The 24,354-nt window shown below is 38.1% G+C and overlaps 1 pseudogene; it reads right to left on the bottom strand.

The window, feature by feature from the left end:
- Nucleotides 1-9,749: 9,749 nt before the first annotated feature.
- LOC137937303 (glyoxylate/succinic semialdehyde reductase 1-like) lies at nucleotides 9,750-21,807 on the bottom strand (annotated as a pseudogene).
- Nucleotides 21,808-24,354: the final 2,547 nt, after the last annotated feature.

Here is a 24,354-nt window from a genome sequence, read left to right as displayed (position 1 = left end):
GTGTTATGTTTAATGTAGAGATTGAGGGTATGTTTGGAACCCCTATAAAAGAAAAGAAAAGAAAAGAAAATGCGAATTTGATCATTATTATTCCTAAAAAATAGTTAGTAAAAAAAAATATTTTATTTTTTTATTTTCTTTTCTTATCCAAGGGGTGGTTCCAAAGACCCTTACAAGGTTTAAGATAAAATATTATAAAAATACCCCTATAAATAAAATATTCCAAAAATATCCCTATGGCTTAAAACTAAAATAAGATAAAGTAAATTAAAGAAAAGAATTAAAATAATAATGTTATTGTGTGCATAGTAATACACCCCCCTGGAAGAAAGAGTTTGTCCTCAAGCTCGAAGGTGTCCCCATCCGTTCTCAAGTATCAATCGCGATATTTGTGTCAGCCCTTTAGTCTACAAGACTGGAGCATCCAACTAGAGAAGGAATTTGTTTTTTTTTTTTTTTTGCCTGCGTCACTTGCTGTAGTATACCCCAATAGGACTAAGCAACCGAACAACAAGTTGAACTATCACCAGTGCCACTGGGAACTTCTGCTTCGACATTAGCAGCCATTGTAGAATCCGGCCCAACGGTTGCCTCATTGGCAGAATGCAGCATGTCCCTAATAACCTCAATCTTTGTACCCAGTCCATGTTAAGAAAATTGCCCAACAAACTCGACGAAAAGATATCATCGTGGTCTACTACTTTGGCCAGATCCACCAATTCAAGGTTGCACCTTTGGTGAAACTGCTCATCCATATCAATAACATATGCAACACCCCCAAGCATCCCTGCAGCAAAGTTTCTGCCAGTTTTCCCAAGTACTACTACAATACCTCCTAGCATGTACTCACAACCATGATCTCCAACCCCTTCAACTACAGCTTTAGCCCCTGAGTTACTCACACAAACCCCCGCAACAATAGGTCCATCAAAATACGCCTCCCCTCCAGGTGTTCCATAGAGAGCAACATTACCAATGACTATATTTTCCTTTGAATCAAACTGACTCTTTCTAGGAGGATACACTACAATCTCCCCCCCAGATAATCCTTCGCCTACATAGTCATGGCTGTCCTCTTCTAGCTCAAGAGTGAACCCTGGACAGAGGAATGCACCCAGGCTTTGTCCAGCACTGCCTATCACCTTCACATGGATGTTATCTTTAGGTATCCCATTTCTGTGGTATCTTTCTGTCACTTCATGACTTAGCATTGTGCCAACAACATGATTCACGATGTGAATAGTCATATCTATGTATACTTGCCGGCCACTTTTCCAGGCAGGTGTGCATGAAGCTATAAATTTCTTATCCAAAGCCATGTCCAATCCATGGTCCTGTTTCTGTGCACAATATTGAGCTGCAGAATATTTTGCAGTTTGTAGTTGCTGCTGGGGTGACCTTATCGTCACTGCAATAGCAACAACAATATGAGAGAGCAACATCTTTGGTGCAAGAGCTCCACTAATGGGACATATAGTAATAACAAAAAGTATTTGTGTTGCTGTCCTAGTCCGGTCAGAATTAGTTACATCCTACAGAGGAGTATCGGTTGTGCTCACAACAACAGATAATTGTGCGCCATACGACATTGCTGCTACTACTTTCTGAATAATTAGTATTGGTTTCAGCAGTGGTACAATTGGTAGCACTGTGTTCTGCAGTGTCAAAACAACATCGTCCAATTTAGCAATGCATTGGATTGCACTGGAACAATAGGTAAAACTTCCATTCTTCCATTGACCACCGGTGTGTACACTTTGACCATCAAAAGATCCTTTTTCCAAATCAACTGAAAGAGGATTTTTACTTGTTGAAACTGCATTGGAAGTCGATTTATCATCCTCTGCCTCTAACTCACAAAGTTCCCTAGTCAAATCTTCTAATAGCCTTCTCCTAACAGAGAATTGAGAAATCTTGTTTCCTTTCTGATTCTTAATTGAAGAAGGTGGTGATTCTGCTCTCACCAGACTTGGTCTTTCTTGACCTGAAGAACCCTTTTGTTCTCCATAGAGAAAGTGGTCATTGGGGCTGCCATTAGAGGGATTTTCATTGCTGTTTAGTACTCTCCCTTTCTCTTCCCAGTAACTATCCAATAAAGAGTTAAGAGGAGTTCTAGGGGGAGTTGAACCTGATGAAAGACTGCACCCTCTGGCAAATGTTGGCTTCACTGCACCAGAAATACTGGAGGAAGGAGATGAACAAGTATTTGCTTCCAGTGCTAGAGCTTGTAATGACTTTGGCTTGTCTATCAATTTCTTCAAGTCTACATTCTCAGGGAAATTCCGTAGCCTCCGGAGACATGTAGTAGGATTTTCTGTTGCAAGAAGAGAGGATCTTAACTACAAAAGCATTGAAATAGCCAATGCTGTAATGAATGCTCCTCGAGGAGATGTTAAGACAATAAACTGGGAACTGGCAAATTCTTTCAGCTTCTCATCATCTATGTTGTCATCCATGTTCTTCAAGTACAGGTGCACCCCTTGGTACTTGTCAACAGTCTCCTGATTATTTTGCTGAAACTGTCCCTTCAATTCCATCACCCTTTCTGATTTCTTTTGTGCCTTCCCAACGTACCACTCCTTATCATCAATTTTTTTTTCCATTAAACTCCACAACAACTCGAGCAACATCTTCTGCATGATCAAAGTGAACAAGTCCAAAACATTTGGATTTCCCATCTCCTTCTCTCATTACTACAATGCTTGTAATGTTTCCATACTCGCCAAATATTTTCTTCAAAGGCAATTGATAAGTGAACTCTGGCCTGACAGGCATTGGCCCTAAGGCACAAGAACCCTTTCCTCTAGAGGCAGTCCACACAAGGTTGAATACCCAACAAAAGTTCATCACCTTGCCTTGGTTGAAGAATTTTAACGAACAGTGGTCGACCAGCATACAAATCATCCCCAAAATTACACACAAGGTTGCCAAATTGATACGGAACATGCACACTGCTGTTGTTCACATCAATAGAAAGATAAAACAACATCCAAACAAATATTTCTATCCTTCCCATCATCCCCAGAAAAATTCCCTCTCGGAAGTCATACACACAAGCCGGAAATGCATCAAAATGGTTCTGTTTCTCTGACTCCCGGAACAGAAAACCACTAGTCTAAAAATTCGAGCAACGTCACTGCTGCTCAGCTCCTTGAAGCTCCTTCACCCCCATGGAAATTTTTTTTATACATATCAATTGAGGGTGTGTCAGAAACTTACCCAAAAATAAATTGATGTGGGTTCCCCGCTGGCCTACTGAGAGTGAGATTGACACTAAGAGTGTTAATCCGGAAGCCAAAGCCCACTGAATTTGTTTCCGTCGACGCCTCCTCTTTTTCCAATGACGAATAGCAACCCTTTGGGGCTTCACTGCTTGTAATTTTTTGAGACAGTGGAGGGACGACCGAACTGATTTGCCGAGACAGAGGCAGATCAAAATTTTTTCGTTTGCTGTTCTGGGAAACATTCTGCTGGCTGTGCAAAGTGATTGTTTGAGGTCGAACCCAAATCAACCTTTACCAACGAGATTTTGGCAGAATACTCTTCCGATTTCCCTAAATCTGGGTCCTTGCCGTCTGATTTCGGAAGTTTGGGGAGCTTTTCCGAGACAGAGAGTTCTCTGATTTCATGTGTCTTCTGTTGGGGGAGATGTATGGTGTCCGGTGAGAAAGGGTTTGATGTCGAGCCCCATTCCAAATTTTCCGATGAAGGGTGTGCTGAATACCCTTTCGATTTCAAAATTTCTGAGTCCCCAAATTCGGATATCGTCGTCGCTGGAGAGACAGAGGGCTCTCTGATTTCTTGCTTCTCCTGCTCGTCCAAGACAGCGTCTCGATTGACTGCCTCTCGTTCGGTGCTTATTTTGTGCTCAGAGATTTGAGGTTCTATGACCTTTTCTGCGGTATTCAGTTGCTTCCTTGCATAAATTTTTTTAATGTAAGTTGCACGCCATTCACCTATTGTTTCCCCTTCATTGTGAATACCACGTGCATGTTCTTTCGGCAATTCTCTGCGTAATTCTCTACGCATGGCCATCCATTCTTTTAGGGATAATTTTCTGCACATGGCAATCCATTCTTCTAGGGAATGGCTCATTGTGTTCCCGCTCTGATACCAATTGTTATGGTCCCGGATCTGACACATGGATTCGTAGGGAGGAAGAAGAGGAAGAAAAAAATCAAGCCAAAGGGAAGTTTGAAAACCCTAGGTTCGTTAAGGAGAACGCACACCCCTGAGCTCGTTGAGGAGAACTCAAAACCCTGTTTAACCTAAAATCAATGCTTGTCTTTCTCATTACTCTTACCCCTTAAATAGGGTTGACCCTTACAAGGTTTAAGATAAAATATTATAAAAATACCCCTATAAATAAAATATTCCAAAAATACTCTTGTGGCTTAAAACTGAAATAAAATAAAGTAAATTAAAGAAAACAATTAAAATAATAATGTTATTGCGTGCATAACATTTGGCTAGAGGCCTTTGATGAGGAACTCATGTTCCGCATTTATAGTTTGGGAGATTATTCGGGTGCTTGTTGATGATTTGCAATTGATATTTGTTGAATTTCTAGAAAAGAGAAATATTTCACTGAGTTGTTATAATTTGAACACATTTAGCTTCTATTTATAATAGAAGATACAAGTAGAATCCGATTACAATTAAACTACCCTTTGTCCTAGTTACATCCAAATTTTAACACTTAAAAGATAAGTCCTAGCCTAATTAAATAATTGAATATAAATATAAGATTGAAATAATGAAAACACCTTTTAACTTGTTGATTTTCAAGACTCCATGGATTTAGGTGATGGAGAAAAAGAGAAAGGGACTTATTGAGAGAAAACAAGAGGAAGAAGAGTTATATCCTAACCCTTCCCCTGAAAGCTCAACTTATAGATTAATCAAATTACAATATTATAATTATGCCCTTGGAACTAAACCTAATTACATCAATCATGATTATCCAAATCTACATAAATCAAGGGAAGATAAATCAAATACATTAATCTAGGAAGATTTGCCAAATGTTCCAACTCATGTGATAAGGATTCCAGTTTGTGTGATGATTCATCATGCCACCTCATGTGATGATGGTGGGTCCCATTGGCTTGTGTGATGATGGTGGATCCATATCTTATGGACTTGGGCCCATCTCCCAACACTCCCCCTCAAGCTGGGGGTGAGAGAACATCAATTAGTCCTAGTTTGTGGCAAATAGTGTATAGGATCTTCTCGTATAAAATGGTCGTCCTCCATGTCTTCCAACACTCCCCCTCACACTGGTGGTCTTTTCTTGGCATAAGATAAGTGAGAGTAAAATCACTCCAAGCTGTATAACATTGCTCTATACTCTAGTCATAACCCATGCTGGATGTAAGGTACACTCCTATCTTCTGTAGGTAGTGGGTCTATACGCAATGCTCAAAAGTGTAATAAAATTCCTCCATCACTGTGTCTAAACCCTAGACATTGACTCTCAAGTGGTAGGAGTAATAAATGCCAATTGAGGGGGGGGGGGGGGGGGGGGGGGGGTAATGGGTAATTACCCGAAAGATAATATTCTGGAGCCACCTTAGCCTTCGTCACCCATCAAAATAACCAATATTGATAAAAATCAACAACTGAGAAGTCCTTAAATAATAATGTTTCATCCAAAGAGACACAATTGTAGCAGCTAAAATGGGCCTAAGCCCATATAACACGAACGAAAACAATAAACATCCTTTGTAAAAGAACTCATGAAATAACCCGATGCGAGTATCTGCACCAAATAATATGTTGACCAATACCTAAAAATAGTAATTCCTGCCAGAGAAAATAGAATCGAGTTGCATCGAGTCAAATAGTAGACCAATATAGCTGAGTCGTGGAAGAAATATGTATAGAATTCAGGACCCGGGCCTATATAATCGACGCAGAAAACAAGTGGTTGAATCATTTGACCCGGATCGAGTTGACTCGTTTGAGTTTGCTCGAGTTCATTCGGCAGGACAGAAGCAACCTGGGGTTGGTGGGTTAACTAGGCCCGGTCCGGGTTTGGCTGGAGCAAGCACAAGCTGGCACAAGACTCAGAACTAGTGCTGCATTTAATTTTTCATAACTTAGGAATTTTTTTGTCAATAGTGCGTCTTCAGTGGGTTGCCTTCCTACGGAAACCAAGTAGCAGAAACGGTAGCCAAAGAGACAAGCCAGTGGAAATTAATCGACAACGATATTGTAGAGGCAATGGGAATTTCTGAAAATCAGTGGTGATACAACCATGAGACAACAAGACTTTTTGAAAAAACAACAGCGAGTTAGAGAGGATAGTCGGCGATGAACAAGGAACTTTCCAAAAAATATAGAGGCAAACGAGAGAAGTGGAGTTCTCGGAAAATATTTTTGAAGATAGCTAGCAATAGAAGGAAACTTTCCGACCGATGATAACTCCCGCCAGCTGAAAGTTTCGGAGAACTTTTCGATTAGAAAATCAATCTAGCAGAATATATATCTTCCAAAAATAACAAAGATAAGATTTCCATAAATAAAGATAGATGATCGGATAGCTTGCTGTTGAATCCAGAAATAATGTCTTAGTTAGAGAAATATGCAATAGTAGTGAAGGAAACTTTCTTTCATCTCCCAATGAGCAGAAACAGAGACCTCTTTTTGGCAGATTAAATGCCGATAAGTGGATTTTCTAGAAAATCAGTAGTAAGATCAAAATAAGTTTTCGGAAATAGTGTGGGACCGCAACGAGAGGTCTCGGATGGCAATCACAATAAGATCAATCAGCCGGGTCCATGTCTCCGGAATGGCAGAGGAGTTTCCAAAAAATAAAACAGCAGTAACTTTCGGGATTGAAAATCATGTAGAAATCTTCCTTCCTTTTCTGTAGTGCACTAGCAAGAGAGACGTGAGATAATTTTACCCTACTTGACAATCTTCCCAAAATAAACCAGCCAGCAGGCTGGATAAAGCAGAGGAATATGAAAGGCAATGAAGATCATCCAAAAAAATCGGCAACAAACTAGGTAATGTAAATATGATCTTTTGAAAGCAGGAACATCCCAAAAAATAGTGATTGTAATTGCCGTGGAAGACATCAGAGAAACATTAGCAAGATCATCGTCGTAGACACTAGGCTTAATGGAATTACACGCATCACCTGCTGATGGTTGTAGGGCCGGATTCAGGCCAACCAGAGCAGTACGGTTCTGGGATGGTCATGCATAGCGGCAGTAGAAATATTTTCATTTTGCTTACAATAACTAGTAGTAGAAAGCATAATTCTCCTAGCCTTTCTCTTCTCTGCTACTTCTTTGTATTTGGACAGTAAATGTGTGCATTGATGAAAAATCCAATACAATGCGAAGGCCCAATGGTTGGCGTCAGCTTATCGATGATAACGGACTACGGAGGAGCTGTACATTATAAGAAGGTAAAAAAACAGCATTGTGTAATGCTGGGCAGCAGAAAAAAGGAGCAACAAAATAAAAAAAATCCAAAAACTATGAAAAAAAAGAGATAAGAATGAATCTTGAAAAACCATAGTTGAAATCCTGAAAATCAATGCTCTGATACCATGTTGATTTTCAAGACTCCATGAATTTAGCTCATGGAGAAAAAGAGAGAGGGACTCATTGAGAGAAAACAAGAGCAAGAAGAAGTTATGGACTTATATCCTAACCCTTCACCTGAAGCTCAATTTATAGATTAATCAAATTACAATTTTACAATTATGCCCTTAGAACTTAACCTAATTACACCAATCATGATTATCCAAATCTACATAAATCAAGAGAAGATAAAACAATTACGTTAATCTAGGAAGATTTGCCAAATTTTCCAACTCATGTGATAAGGATTCCAACTCGTGTGATGACTCATCATGCCACCTCATGTGATCATGGTGGATCCATATCTTATGGACTTGGGCCCATCCTCCATGAAACTCTCACAAGATTCTGCCATATTAATTACTATTTTGTGAGACTTTTTTATGTGAGAGTCTTGTAAGACTCTCCCGTACATGCTCTTCAGTACTCTCCCTCAAGTTGGACTTTATAACTTTAGCTTGCAAGAAAAAAAATTCTTGTTTTTCAATCTTCTTTTGCTGAAAAATTCTTCGTAGATGTAATTTTTTTATCTTTTGTTCTCCCCCTTTCTTGAATATTTTTGTCACATAAAAATTACCGCTACATGTACAGTAAAATACCACTTTCTTGTATTTCTTCTTCTATTTTTTTTCCTCAAGTTGGGGATATAAAGGACAGACATACCATGTTATGCACATAATAACATTGCTAAGTTATTTAGAGTCTAATTAATTATTTTTCTTTACTTTACTTTATTTTATTTCAGTTAAAGAATTAATAGGTCACATGGGCATTTTTGTAATATTTCATTTTAAACCTTGTAAGGGTGAACCCTATTTAAGGGGTAAGAATAATGAGAAAAAAATGAATTGATTTAGAGTAAACAAGGGTTTTGAGTTCTCCTCAACGAGCTCAGGGGTGTGCGTTCTCCTTAATGAACCTAGGGTTTTCAAACTTCCCTTCGACTTGATTTTCTTCTTTCTCTTCTTCTTCCCTACGAATCGCTGTGTTAGATCTGAGATCATAACAACTGGTATCAGAGCCAGAACACAATGATCGATTCATCAATCCTAGAGGAAATGCTTGCCATACTTCAGGAGATGTAGAAATCAATAGATGAGTTGGATTAGGGTATGTGTGAGATACGTTAGTCTTGTGATACCATATCGAAGAAAATCATTGCCGTAAAAAGAAGGTCATACGACCTAAACTCACCGAGCAAGAAAAATTCACATAACGCAACGCCATCGCTCGAGTAGACGCTGTCTCAGACGGGAAGAAAGGCCACGAGCCAGAAAAATTCAAAACATTAAACCACCACCACGGGACAAAAGATGTCCTTACACACGCCACAATTCCAATTTCTTCTGCCGAAGCTTCAAATATTTCGTCCTCAGTTTTGGAACCCCAAAATAACTTCCTCGAGAAGCCCAAGAAGCTTCTTCCTCAACTCTTTAGACAGCCGCTGGTTTCTCTTATTCCGGCAGCCGACAAGGCAAGGAGAACATGGGAGAAAGGGCGACAAGAGAAAGGGGAACCACAGTGGAAGACATGGCGTCGACATGATAGTCTGCTTTTACCAAAATAGGAACGCAGTGGAAGCACGGGATATCTTTGAGGAGATGGCAAAACAACAGGTGATGAGTCTTATCACTGTGTCTCGTGTCCTTCCAATGTGTGCCCCACCCAATGATTTTTTCTTGGGCAGGTTGATCCATAATTAGACAATAAAGAATTGTTTTGAATATGATGTTTTTGTGTCCAATGGATTGATTAATATGAATGCAAAATTGGGTTGGGAAGGAGAGGACAACCACATATATGATGGCATGAGATGCAAAAATCTGGTAACATGGAACTCTATGTTGAAGGATAGAACTATACAAGCATGGAATGCTCTCCTTGAGGGTTTATAGCCTGCTCAATTTACTGTTGTGGCTGGATATGAGGATACTCTCCCAAGTAAATAAAGAAGTTGATTTTTGAGAGTGAAGCAAAGTTTGTGAATAAGAATGATAAATCTTACTCTTTTGTGTTTGGACAAAGGGAGTCATCAAATTTGAAGACAAAATCAAATTCTGTGGAGGTTTTGGAGACATCAACTGGGCCCAGCATGGAAAAGACAGTTCAGGATGATCTGAAGAAGTTGAACATAGGGAGTAAAAATGCATTTTAGGGCAAGGGTGCAACAGGGTTTACTTTTACCACTGATCTCCCAAAACTCAATGCAACATCAAGTGAAACTGCTGCTCCATCGTCCTCTTCGACCGTCTCTGGTCCCTATTTTCAGTCAGACACAAATCATTCAGAGGGTAATCAAGTATTTCTCGTTTCCATAAATTCAACAAATACTTCAAAATAATAATCCAGTTAGAGATAAAATATCGAGTCGCGTCGAGTCAAATAGTAGACCAATATAACCGAGTCGCGACATAAATATGTATAAAACTTTGACAAATATAGTGAGGTATAAAATAAGTGGGCCATGTCTGAGGTGACTCACTAAGTTGACCTGGACCGGGTTGACTCGGTCCGAGTTGGCTCAGTTGGAACAGAACCAAGACCCTCGAGTTGCTGGTTCGCTGGCACGCTGGCTTGACTTGGGTGAGTCTGGTTTGAGTTTCGAAAGGTCAGAAGCATCCTCGATTCGGTGGGTTCACTGGGTTAACTCACCCGATCCGGGTTGTACCAGAACAGCCCGACCCGGTGCTAATTAATTCAGGTTTCCTAACTTAAGAAACATCTAATTTGGCAGCAGTACCTTCTTCCTCGAAGAGTGGAAAATCAGAGCTCTTCAAAAGGTAACTTTCCAGACAGCTACATGATCTTTTGGTGTGCTACTTCGTCGTCGAAGAAACGGAAAATTAATCTGGCTGACATCTTTGTCCTCCCATAATGCCAACCCATCTGGCACAGGAAAGGCTAGCAGAAAAGACTCTTTCTTTGGAAGTTACGGAAACAGTATAGGACTAGCGAGGAGATTTTGAAATTAGTAGAGTCATCGTCCAAAAATAGCAACAAAGCTTCTTAAAGAATCGATAGCAGTAACTTCCGACAAATAATATCAGATGATCAGTAACATTCCAGAATTATAGCCTTCCGTGCTTGTCTCTTGGCAGAGTGAGTATGGACAGAGTTTTCTGGATTAACAACAACACAAACCTTCTAAGCCAGAGACCGCCAAGTTGTTGAGTCTCTGTAATTGGCAAACCAATAGCAGGCAGTGATGAACCAGCATTAACACGGAATTGCACAGACAACAAGTCGATATCTTGATGATAGCGACTTTCATAAACAGAGGAAAATAATCTTTTGAAGATAGTAGAGACAATTTGGAATGATCAGCAAAACCAGTAGCCAGTTTCGTGATTGTGTTACGCACCTAGCCAATACTACCCAAAAGCCCGGCTGGTTAGGAGCGGAAGGCATAGGTACTTAACCCATAACCCTAACAGTACCCCGCTCTTCCCCGAGCCAACGACCGCGGAGGCTACCACAACAGAGCAACCGGAGCCGGGTCAAACCCGGGTCAGTCTAGGCGCGTGACTACCCGCATCCGCCTTGAGGGCGTCGGGATTCAAAGTCGGGACACAGCGCTAGCTCTGATACCAAATGTTAAGCACCTAGCCAATACTACTCAAAAGACCGGCCTGTTAGGAGTAGAAGACATAGGTACTTAACCCAGGATCCTAACAGATTGCCACAAATATTCTAGCAGACTTCCACCAGAAAATATTCACTCCAGAGAAAGAGACGAGCCAGCAGCTTCATTCCGAAAATATGAAAGATGCCAACAGTGTGGAAACGCATTATAGAAGAGAAATCGGGCAAATGTCAAATATCTTGTGTTGAATTTATGGAAAAGAGAAATACTTCATTGACTTCATTAACGTATCATAATCAGAGTACATGAACCTCTATTTATAATAGAGGAAGGTAGTAGAATCCAATTACAATAAAACTACATTGTCCCAATTACACCCAAACTCTAACACTTAAAGATAAGTTCTAACATAATTAAATAAGTCAATATTGATAAAAGACAAATATAACTCAAACTATAACTTCTAGGATGTGACCATAAGAGAAAGATTCATTTGTGAGTCTTTTTTGTGATAAGGATGTTAGGTTGTTGTAATCATGGTGGGTCTTACTTCTTATGTGCTTGGGACCATCTTGTGGGCCTTCTTTGGTCGTGTGGCCCATCTTATAATACTCTTAGATATGTGGGTCTTCCTTGGTCGTGTGGGCTAGAGCCCATCTTCCAACACTCCCCCTCAAGCTGGGGGTGAGAAAATAGCATGAACTCCCAACTTGCAGCAAATTATGTATAAAATAGCACATCATCCATAATGTCTTCATCTTCCAACACTCCCCCTCACGCTGTTGCGTCCTTCCATGAGGCCTTGCTGGCATAATATAAGTGGGAGTAAAAATCACTCCTAGCCAGTAAGTCATTGCTCCATACTCCAATCCTAATGCTGGATGTAGGGCATTCTTCATCTTCTGGAGGTAGTGTGTCTATCAACATTCCTTTAAAGTTTCCACCACCGTGTCCCTCCATAGGACAACGACTCTCAAGTGGTAGGGGTAACAAAAGCCATTACAGGGGGAGTAGTGGGTTTATTTATAATGGTGTCCCAATCCGGACACCGACTCTCATGGTATCCCAATCGTGATATTTTTGAGAGTTAAATTTATCATGGTGTCCCAATCCAGGCATTGACTCTCATGGTGTCCCAACCATGATATTTTTAGAGTCAAATAAATTATGGTATGAGAAAACGTACTAAGGCCACCTCTTCTTCAATAATAATGTCCCCTAAGAGACATAATAACTGCAATTGAATATAACACAACCATCTTCCAACTCATATAACACGAAACAAAATAATAAACCTTGTAGAACAACCCATGTAATAATCATAATCTAATATAAATATTTTTTCTTAGATGCAAAAGTTTTATCTTTTGTGCTCCCCTTTTCTTGAATATTTTGGTCACATAAACTTATCCACAACATATGGAATAAAATACCTCTTTCTTGTACTTCTTGTACTTCTCCCCCTCAAGATGGGAGGTAATGGCAGTGATCCCAGCTTGAACCAAATATCATAGATGGAAAAATAAACCCAAATAATAGATATTTATAAATAATTCCTCAAACCAAAGATAAGTGAGATATTTTTTTGATATATCAACTCAAAAAGTGATGCAAAACAAAGGGCATAAATTAGGATTTTTTGATACTACAGAATACCAGCATGACCTTTGATTCTTCCAATGTGAATATATCTTTAAATATAGATTAGATTGACATGAAAATTTCTCCTTATGAAACTAGAATTTAATACCTTTCATCGAAGTATAAATTTTATTCATAAAATATAATTATCATAAGATAAATAATCTGATCGATTTTGGTTTCTGTGTCTAACAGAACTAAGCACTATTACTCCATTTTTCCTGTATGACCATTGACTCTTCCAAGTTAAATATTTCCTTATAAAAAACTCAGATCGAAAATTGGTTGAATAGGCAAGAAACTAGACTTACAGATATTTATTTTTATATGTAATTATCTATATAAAGTTTCATTATGATAGCAAAACATACCTCAGAAGTTGAAGCTTTTTGCAGCTTTTTTTTCAATTTGACCTTCGCTGTTTCAAATATCGATTTTTCTTTGTAGATAAATCTGATTGAAAATTGGTTGAATAAGTAAGATAATAGACTTAAAGATACTTATTTTGATATATATATATATCCATATAAAGTCTCATTATTCATATAATAAAATACCTCGAAAGTTGAAGTTTTATGTTGCTGCTCGGACCTCTTTCTCAATCTGACCTTTGCTCATTCAAATATCGATTTCTTTTTGTAGATAACTCCGATTGGAAAAAAAATCATTTTCCTTGGAAATTAGACTCAAATATATTTCCTTCAATATATAAATTACAATATGAAAGTCTCAGTATAGAGGTGAAAAATATAAAGCAAACTATAGATGTAGGACTGAAAAAAAATAACTACGAACTAGACTTAGGGTTTAGGGTTTTGAGAAAAGGATCTCATTATCTCTGTGGGTTGACCAAGTCAACTCACAGAACCTGGCTCTGATTCCATGTTGAATTTATGGAAAAGAGAAATACTTCATTGACCTAATTAACTTATTATAATCGGAGTACATGAACCTCTATTTATAAAAGAGGAAGGTAGTAGAGTCCAATTACAATAAAACTACCTTTGTCCCAATTACACCCAAACTCTAACACTTAAAGATAAGTCCTAACATAATTAAATAACTCAATATAGATAAAAGACAATTATAACTCCAACTATAACTCTTATGGGACGTGACCATAAGAGAATTCTTGATCTTCCAACTTATGTGATAAGGATGCTAGCTTGTGGTAATCATGGTGGGTCCTACTTCTTATGTGCTTAGGCCCATCTTGTGGACCTTCGTTGGTCGTGTGGCCCATCTTATAATACTCTTAGACATGTGGGTCTTCCTTGGTCATATGGGCTGGACCCCATCTTCCAACATGTTGACGTAGCAAATATCACAAAATTCGTCGAAAGCATCGAAGCCATCTCAACGGTCCACAAAAAAAAAAAAAAAAAAAAAAAACTCCTCACCTCTGTGAACCATTACAGTTGTTTAGTCGAATGCAACAAATGGTGGGAAGACTAAATAGTATGATGACAGAGGAAACTGGGGCTTAAAGAAGCAAACCAGACTTCAAACGAAGGAGAGAGAAAAATAACAATAATATGACGGGTAAAAAAAAACTAACAAAAGTATGTACAAAGAAAAAAAATAACGGATTTTTTTGAATCCTAAAAACCATAGTCGGAATCCTAAAAAGCAAAGCTCTTATACCAATCAAGTCCATAACCTCTTCTTCCTCTAGTTTTCTCCTAATGGGAATCTTTCTCTTTTTCTCTGTGAGCTAAATCCATGGAGTCCTGACTCCGACTATGGTTTTATTAGGATTCATTCTCCTTCATTTTTTTCCATAGTTTTTGTATTTTGTTCCTCGTGTTTATTTTTTAGTCCCTACACCCCTTAGTTGTTCTACGTTTTCACCTCCATACTCCATCAAGCCCCAATACAATCTCTCCTGCAAAATTTAGTGATATGCAGGGCTCTGCATGTTAAGCTTATTGACCATTTTTAATAGCTTTTTACAAGCATTGAAACAGACCAAACATCATTGAAACAAACCATTTTGTTTGTTTTTTTGCGGGGTTAAGGTAGCCAATTTGGCCACCTCAACCCGGTGACATCGCTACAAAAATTTCCAGTGTATTTGCAGGTGCTGAAGCTCAAGGAGGTATTGTGCCTTGCCGTCGCCAACCAGTTTTGTGGCCCGTGCTGCTTCACCAGCCTCTATTCCTAAAAACTCATCCTTCCCCGATGCCGAACACCAATATGACTGTTGTTTCCATTTCTGCTGCTCCATTAATAGAGGAAGTTTTTGTTGAAGACTGGAGGTTGGGTCCAATTGCTCGGTTGACATCTCTATCTCTAGCATTATTTTTGGAAGGAAGACCGTATTTCATAACCATATTAATCCATATTACCTGGTTGGCATCTTCATTCCGGAGCTTCTTGGCTAGCCTTTGATATTTCCTTCTACAAATAACTTCGAGACTATTCGATGCTATTTTTTCTCTGATTGATAGCATCAATCTCAGTCTTCACTGGCATATCATCTTGTTGTGCTTTGGAAATATTCTGCTAGTCTGACTGTCACCTTGCAGAAATTATTTTGGCTAGTCATTGGATATCTTTGATCTGCTGTTTTCGCTCTGTTCAGCGTCGTGGGGGAAGAAGAAGAGATGTTGCTCCAACGCTATTGATCTTCCTGGAATGTTGCTGGTCGTCGTCATCTGTTGCCATCATTGTATGGGCATGTGGGCCTACTCCTTCATCTATCGGCCTTGAGCCCATCTTCTACACCTCTTGGATGTATGGGCCATCCTTGGACTTATGGGCTTGGGCCCATCTTCTAACACTTGGACTTGTGTGCCTTCCTTGGTCGTGTGGGCTTGGGCCCATATTCCAACAAGAGTCACATTCCCGGAGTAGGAGTCAACCTTTTCTTCCCGTTTCTCAACATTAACTGAGGATGGGTTAGTCGTGGCCCAATTAGGATTGCCATGAAGTTTCTAGCATGTTTCCACAAGGTGGTTCTGAGCACCACAATAAGTGCAAAGTTGAGGCTTAGTACGGGAATTATTCGGACCCGTTCGACCACCTATATTTTCTGCCCCCTCTCATATTTTTGCCCCATCCTCGGTAAGAGGATGATGTACCCCAATTTTTGAAGAACATAGCAGATGGAATTTTATTGAAGGATGGAAGAGCGGAGGAACTAAGAAGCTGGGTCTTAGCAACCTCAAGGTAAGGCTTAATATTTGACAAGCAAATAGTTGCTGCCAAGGCCTCTCGTTGCCGTTTTTGAATGGCAATGTCAGTGAGTATGTCTGAGCTATTTTCCATTCTTTGAGAAAGCCTCGAAACCGGGCCAAAAACTCATGAATGTTATCTCTGTGTTTAGTATTCAGCATACTTTGTAAGACTTCTTATAATCTTTGTACTCGAGTAGAGCTTAGCACATGTGTCCCAAATCCTTGGTTGTTTCGAAGTGGACCACATTGTTAGCTACATGCTCTTTCATGCTATTGATGAACCAATATATAACCATGTTATCATTTTTAACCCACTTGTGGTAGGCTTCATCTTCTTCATCAATCAGAGGAGGGAATTTGATAACATGACTGAGAAGGTCACGAGTAATGAGAACCTGCCGTACCGATTGTAACCAGCTAAGGTAATTGGAGAGACCACTTAGTGGGATCATAGTAATTTGGAGTGTCACACTTATTACTTGTTTGTTCACTCTCCATGATGAGGCAAGGCAAATGTCGAGGTCAAGTGCAGGGGCCTTCTTCAAATAACAATTACTCAATGTAATTTGAAGAATTCGTGGACCAAATCAGTCACCAACAATAGAGGGGAAAAAAATCATGAGATCAAGCACCAAATCATCAAAGAATTTGTGCTTTTTTCAAGTGAGAACAACAACCAGCAATCACTCAATTCCTCTTATATTCTTATAGAAAAACAAAGAGGAGAGGATAGATACAACCTCTTATACCTTAATCCAGACTCCAACTCAAACAAAGAGAAACAATTTACAGAAAATTTAGAGGCAAAGCTAGACACTCAGAAACAAAATTTTCTTCAGCTCATGGGAATACTCCAACGTAAAAAAAATGGCAATTGTTTAAGTTCAAGAGTAGCAAAAATAATAGAGATAAGTAAGTGCTGGAATTTTAACCATATAACGGTCATCCAACAACATAACACACTCCCATGAACAATGTCAAGTGAGTGAATTTACAACAACATGTGCTGGAATTCCACCTCAAAGAAAATTGATCCAAGTTACATAAAGGTAAATGAATCTCAAATCATCAATATTGATATGACACTAGTAGTAACTGATCTTGATCAAGCTAGTAATGGCTACAAGAAGATCAAGATTATAACATCATATTAGTCATAAAAGATAAATCTTCACAACATCTCATATGAAGATTATATTGACTTGATGTAATTCAGAATTCAAGAAAAAAAAATTGTAAAGAAAGATTATGTAAATAAGGGCCAGAATTAACTTATCTCTTCATGGCTGAACTCCATGTATGAACAACTTTTTGGACAGATTTCATAACTACTTCATCAAGAGGGATCCTAAACTCCTTGCTCTGATACCATGTAGAATTTAGGATCCCATGAGAAGAACTTTAGAAAAAAAAGGAAGGAGAAGAAGAAGAGAGAAAGTAGAGGATAAGAAGAAGGACGTAGAGGGAGAGAGTTTGGACTAAGGAAATGATGGATTGCGTCAACCAAGAATGAGGGAGGCTGGACGAATTTTTGGGAAAAGAGGAGAGGGTTCAATGCTCTACCTCTTAGCCAATGCCTTTATTTATAGTTTTACAATGCCTTTAGGGCTACAACTTGATAAAAAAAAGACATAAAAGAAACACATATTTACACCTTTATGCCATCTTTATGCAAAGTATCATATTTTACCCATATGCCACTCCTTTGACGTGTAGGCTTCTTGCCTTGATCTTGTCGGCTTGAGCCCATTTTCCGACAATGTTGATGATATTATTATCACTAGTAGTGATTATATTGGCATTCATAAAGTAAAGGAAGAGTTAAAAAAAGAGTTTCAAACAAAAGATCCAAGGCTTCTCAATTACTTCTTGGGAATAGAAGTCTTCCAGTCCAGCTATGGCATTGTTCTGTCATAAAGAAAATATATTCTTGATCTATCAATAAATAAGGGTGTTTGGATGTAAGCCAGCTGATACACCAATGGAGCCGAATATTAAGCTTTATACTGAAACAAGTAATGATGTTGATGTTGAGAGGTTCCAATAGTATGTTAGTAAGTTGATCTATCTCACAACTACTAGACCAAATATATCTTATTCAATAAGTGTCATCAGTCAATTCATGCATAAACCCCAACATTCTAATTGGGTGGCCTTGGAGAGAATTCTCAGGTACTTGAAGAGAAATCTTGCTCAAGGGTTATTATTCAAGAGTAATGGACAAGCTGAAATAGAAGGTTTTGCACATGCGAACTGGGCAAGTTCTCCAGAAGATAAAAAATTCACCTTGGGTTATTATAGCATTTGGTGGGAATCCTGTTACATGGATAAGCAAGAAACAAAGTTTGGTAGAAAGATCAAGTGCAGAACTAGAATACAAGTTTATGACACATGCAATAAGTGAACTATTATGGCTTAAAACCTTTATGTCTGAATTTGGATTCCAAGTAACTAAACCTATGCTGCTTCATTGTGATAATCAAGCTGGCATCTACATTGCAACCAACCTAATGTTTCATGAAAAAACAAAACACATCGAGATAGATTGTCACTTAGTTTGAGAAAAAATACAAGTTGATGCGATATCCGTATAATATATCCTATCAAAGAATCAACTAGCATACATTTTTAAAAAAGCCATTTGTGCAAAGCCCCTCTCAGAAACATGTTCCAAGTTGGGGATCTTCGATGTTTTCTCACCAATTTGAGGGGGTGTTGAAGGAAATAATGAAAGTATATGTAACTAAGTGAGAGAGTGGCATATTGATATAATTATGTGTAAATTCTATGGTCTTTTTTTCATGTATTAGGGTTTACACCTTCATATCTATAAATTAGGAACAAGGGGACGGGCTCAATGGGTCGTGCCTACTCTCTTTCTTTTCTCATCCCTCTTTGATTCTGACATGCTCTCTCCTCTCCCTTGCTCTCTTTCTCTTCTTTCTTCTTCTTCTTCCACTCACTTCTCTCAAACCCTATAAGCTTATAATCATGCAACCCTAAAATCTAACAAATTTTAAACGGATTTTACTTGTTTCCTCTATTACAAATAGAGGCTCATTGTACTAATATCACAACAAGTCAGTGAAGTACTTCTCTTTTCCAGAACTTTAACATGGTATGAAATCAGATTTTGTGAAATGACTTTATCCACCCATAGAGATAATGTGATCCTTTTCTGATATATAATCTCAAGTATTTTAGGTTCGCATTTTATCTTTTTCTTTCTTTTCTATTCTAGTATCCATTTTTCCTTCACATTTTCACCTCCATAATGAACGTTTCATATTTTAAATTATATATTGATAGAAAGATTTTTGAGTCTACTTGCCAACAAAAAAATATTTTGGCAATGGGATTTTTCTATATCAATATTTGAAGTAGAAAAGGTCAAACAACAAGTGATGTTCGAGTAGCAATAGAAAGTTTTTGTTTTCAAGGCGTTTTTTGCTATCAAGAATGAGACAATATAGAGTCAAAGAAAGATTTGTAAATCTATTTTCTTATCTTGCAAAATAATTCTCAATATTATTTTTCTAAAAGGAGATATCAATTTCGAAAGAGTCAAAGGTCATGTTGGCTAAAAAAGAAAGAGTACTCAAGTTCGGTCAGATTGTAGAGTCTAAAATCTATTAGACTCTTTCTCTCAAACGAAGTATATTTCATGAAGAAGTATTAAACTTGAATGAAATATATTGAACTCATGTTTCAGAAAGAGTAACTTTCATGTCAATCTGATATATATGTAAGGAGATAATCTCATTGGAGTCGGCAGGGATCATACTACAGAATGAAACAAATCAAGCAATCATAATAGATTCAAAAACAAAGATTTTTATGTCAAATTGGGTATCAAATTAAAGATCTTTAAGTCTCCCTTCTTAAGAAATAAATTTTTTGAATTTCAGCTATAGTTTTGGAGATATTGATTTCTTAAGTTTCTAAGGTCAATTCCTACTGAAAATATTTTTTTTTTCCCTATTTTCTTTCCTATGACCTCTCTAGTTTCTTAGGAAAAATTCTCTTCTAATTAAAGAGCTTGGGTCAAATTTATATGCTCATTCAAGGTATCACATACCTTTAATTTTTGTTTAAGGTACCCTTAAAAAATTAGTCTTTTTGTTGTGCCCCAAAATTGGGATATTTTTCTGCCTTTGAAATTGAGTGGAGCGTGTTTTAGACTATGACCTCTTTGACTAGTGTATGGAGCTTTGTCATGTGGCTAGGAGTGATTTTCGTCTCTCATATTGTGTTTTATCCAAGCTGGGTCTGTTATGATCCCGGATCTAATACAATGATTCAGAGGGAAGAAGAAGAGAAAGATGAAAATCAAGCCGAAGGGAAGCTTGAAAACCCTAGGTTCGTTAAGGAGAACACACACCCCTGAGATCATTGAGGAGAATTCAAAATCCTTGTTTACTCTAAATCAATACTTGCTATTTCTCATTACTCTTACCCCTTAAATAGGGTTCACCCTTACAACGTTCAAGATAAAATATTACAAAAATGCCCCTATGGCCTATTAGTTCTTTAACTGAAATAAAATATAGTAAAGAAAAACAATTAATTAGACTCTAAATAACTTAGCAATGTTATCGCGTGTATAACATTACCCCCCCTCCCCTTGGAGAAAGAGCTTGTCCTCAAGCTCGAAGGTAGGGTCTATTTGTCGAACGTCTCCACCTGTTCCCAAGTAGCATCTGTGGTATCTGTGTCAGCCTTCTGGACGACAAAACTAGAGCATTCCACCCGAGAAGAAATTTTTTATTTTATTTTATTTAATTTTTTGATAATCCAACACTACCAACATCACTTGTTGTAGCACACCCCAATATGGTTAAGCAACCAAACAATAAGTTGAACTATCACCTGCTCCATTCTGGCAACTTTTGCTTCTACATTAGCAGCCCTTGTGTGATCTTCCCCACCGACTGCCTCATTGGCAAAATGCAGCATGTCCCCGGTAACCTCAGTAACTGGATTGAGCTGATTCCTAATTATTGTTGGTTGTCCAAGTTCATCTAGTGGTCCTTCACTTGTCTTTGCATACATTGCTGCTATGGCTCTACAAAAAATAAAAGACAATGTAGAGAGCACAATAGTCTTTTCGACCAATTGACATGTGGATGATCTTTTATAATATCAACCAAACTATGTTGGAGGTCTGAGGCAGCAACAATGTTGCTGGAATTTGGCTGAGAAGTTGGTGCAAAGACCACCCAGTGATGTAGAGAAAATTTTGTTCCATTTTCAGGCAAAGCATTTATGATACTACCCATTATCATGTTGACCACAAGCTTTATTTTAGCTCCATTACCAACCTCCCCCAAATAGAAAGATTTTTTCCCCATGACATCGAAAGCAGGAACTGCTTCCTCATACAACACCTTCTCTCCAGCAGCAAGGATGACAAGCTGGCCATCTTTAGATGGTTTTTTACTACTTGAAACAGGCTTGCAAGAAAATATCCACCCTTCTTTGTGATTGCCTCACTAATTTTTTATGATGTGTCTGCATCAACTGTTGACATGTCAATGTAGCCTTTTCCCCTAGATATTTCCTCAAGCACTCCACCTTTGTCAAAAACAACCGAGAGAGTACCAGCTGGATCAGATAACACAGCTATTGCATACTTGCACTTCATTATAACTGCAGTAGGGGTTTCTCCTATTGAGGCACCCTGTTCAACAAGCTCTTCACACTTGGCGAGAGTCCGTTTCCATACCGTGACCTTAAATCCTTTTTTTAGGATATTCATAGACATTGCCTTCCCCATGATTCCTAAGCCCAGAAATCTGACCTCCATTTCTGCAGTTTCTCCAGCACAAGGTGATCCATGGACTCGGGAAAAAACTGCTGCTCAACTTCTCTGCTCAGTTTTTATCCTCCTCTATTTAGACTTTGAATCCATTGCTTTTGACCCTTTTTTTGCACTAAAAAACAAACTTTGGTGCAAACCATCATATATGTTCTCCTTAAAAGAAGAAGCATTATGTTTTGGAGTTTGTGGATCCCAAGCAGGCACATTCAAGTCATGTCTCATATTTTCAAAGTTAGCTTTGTTAGCTTTTCAAAGTAGTAGAGCCCAATTAAAATAAAACTACCTTTGTCCCAATTACACCCAAACTCTAACACTCAATATAAGTCCTAGCATAATTAAATAACTCAATATAGATAACAGACAAATATAACTCAAACTTGAACTCTTCTAGGATGTGACCATAAGATAAAGATGCCTTTGTGAGTTCTTGTAGATCTTACAACCTTGTCGTTATCTTTGTGAGTTCTTCTTGATCTTCCAACTAGCTTGTGGTTATCTTTTTGTTTCTTCTTGATCTTCTAACTTATGTGATAAGGATGCCAGCACGTGGTAATCATGGTGGGTCCTACTTCTTATGGGATTGGGCCCCATCTTCGAATACTCTTAGATATGTGGGTCTTCCTTGGTCCTGTGGGCTGGTGCCTATCTTCCAATACTCCTCCTTAAGCTAGGGGTGAGAGAACAGCATGAACTCCCAACTTGTTGCAAATAAAGAATAAGATCTTTTTGTATAAAATGACAGTCCTCCATATCTTCCAACACTCCCCCTCACACTAGTGCTCTCTTCCATGAGGTCCAGCTGGCCAATTCAGGGGGAAGTATAACATAGATGTAATAATAAGCTCATCCATCATGGTGTCCCATTCCAGGCACCGACTCTCACTGGTAGATATTTTTTACGAGGTATCAAGTTCCTCCATCACGGTGTCCCAACCGTTGGTATTTTAAGTTCCTCCAACATAGAATCCCAACCGTTGATATTTTTGATATTTTTGACGGGGTATTAAGTTCCTCCTTCATGGAATCCAAACCGTTATTATTTTTTATATTTTTGAAGGGGTATTAAGTTCCTCTGTCATAGAATCCAAACCGTTAATATTTTTATGGGGTATTAAGTTCCTCCGTCATGGAATCCCAACCATTGATATTTTTGATATTTTTAACGAGGTATTAAGCTCTTCCGTCATGGAATCCCAACCGTTGAAATTTTTTATATTTTTGATGGGTATTAAGTAATTGATGGTATGAGAAAGGATACTAAGGCCGCCTCTTTTTCAATAATAATGTCTCATCCAAAGAGACATAATAGCTGCAACTGAATATAACACAACCATCTTCCAACACATATAATAAATTTTGTAAAAGAGCCCATTAATAATCCGGTATAAAAATTTCTCCTTGGATGCACAATCTTCATTTGTGCTCCCCCTTTTGTGAATATTTTGGTCACATAAAACATATCCACAACATATGGAATAAAATACCTCTTCCTTGTACTTCATCTTCTTCTCCCCCTCAAGCTGGGAAGTAATGGCAGTGATCCCAGCTTGAACCAAATATGATAGATGTGGCAATAAGCCAAAATAACAGAGATGCATAAATAAGCCCTCAAACCAGGGAAAAGTGAGATATTTTTTTATATATCACCTCAAAAAGTGACACAAAACAATGGGCTTAAATTCGAATTTTTCAATGCAACAGAATATCAGTATGACCTTTAATTCTTCCAATGCGAATATTTCTTTAAATATAGATCAGATTGACATGAAATTTTCTCCTTATGAAACTTGACTTAAATATATTGCATCCAAGTATAACTTCTTTTCATAAAATATAATTATTAGAAGATAGCTTTCAATCTCTGTTATTTGGCCGAACTAAGTACTATTTCTCCTTTTGCCAACATGATCATTGACTCTTCCAAGATCAATATCTCCTTATAAAAAACTCAGATCGAGAATTGGTTGAATAGGTGATAAAATAGACTTAAAAATATTTCTTTTGATAATTCTCCATATAAAGTTGTTGGAAGATAGGGCCAAAGCCCACATGACCGAGGAAGACCCACTTATCTAAGAGTATTATAATGACCAAGGAAGGCCCACTTATCTAAGAGTTTTATAATGACCAAGGAAGGTCCACTTATCTAAGAGTATTATAAGATGGACCACACGACCAAGGAAGACCCACAAGAAGGGCCCAAGCCCATAAGAAGTAGGACCTACCATGATTACCACATGCTGACATCCTTAACACATAAGTTGGAAGATCAAGAAGGACTCACAAAGGCAACTTTATCTTATGGTCATGTCCTAGAAGAGTTATAGTTTGAGTTATGTTTGTATTTTATTTATATCGAGTTATTTAATTATGCTAGGACTTATCTTTAAGTGTTAGAGTTTGGGTGTAATTAGGACAAAAGTAGTTTTATTGTAATTGGACTCTACTACCTTCCTCTATTATAAATAGAGGTTCATGTACTCTGATTATAATAAGTTAAGGAAGTCAGTGAAGTATTTGTCTTTTCCATAA

Source organism: Aristolochia californica, unplaced genomic scaffold (genome assembly GCF_029961685.1).
Source record: "Aristolochia californica isolate CCGP_79_NKW_82.1479 unplaced genomic scaffold, dmAriCali1.0.hap1 SCAF_7, whole genome shotgun sequence".
Taxonomy (NCBI): domain Eukaryota; kingdom Viridiplantae; phylum Streptophyta; class Magnoliopsida; order Piperales; family Aristolochiaceae; genus Aristolochia; species Aristolochia californica.
Note: the sequence above shows the minus strand (reverse complement) of the source record. Positions and strands in the feature narration are given on the sequence as shown.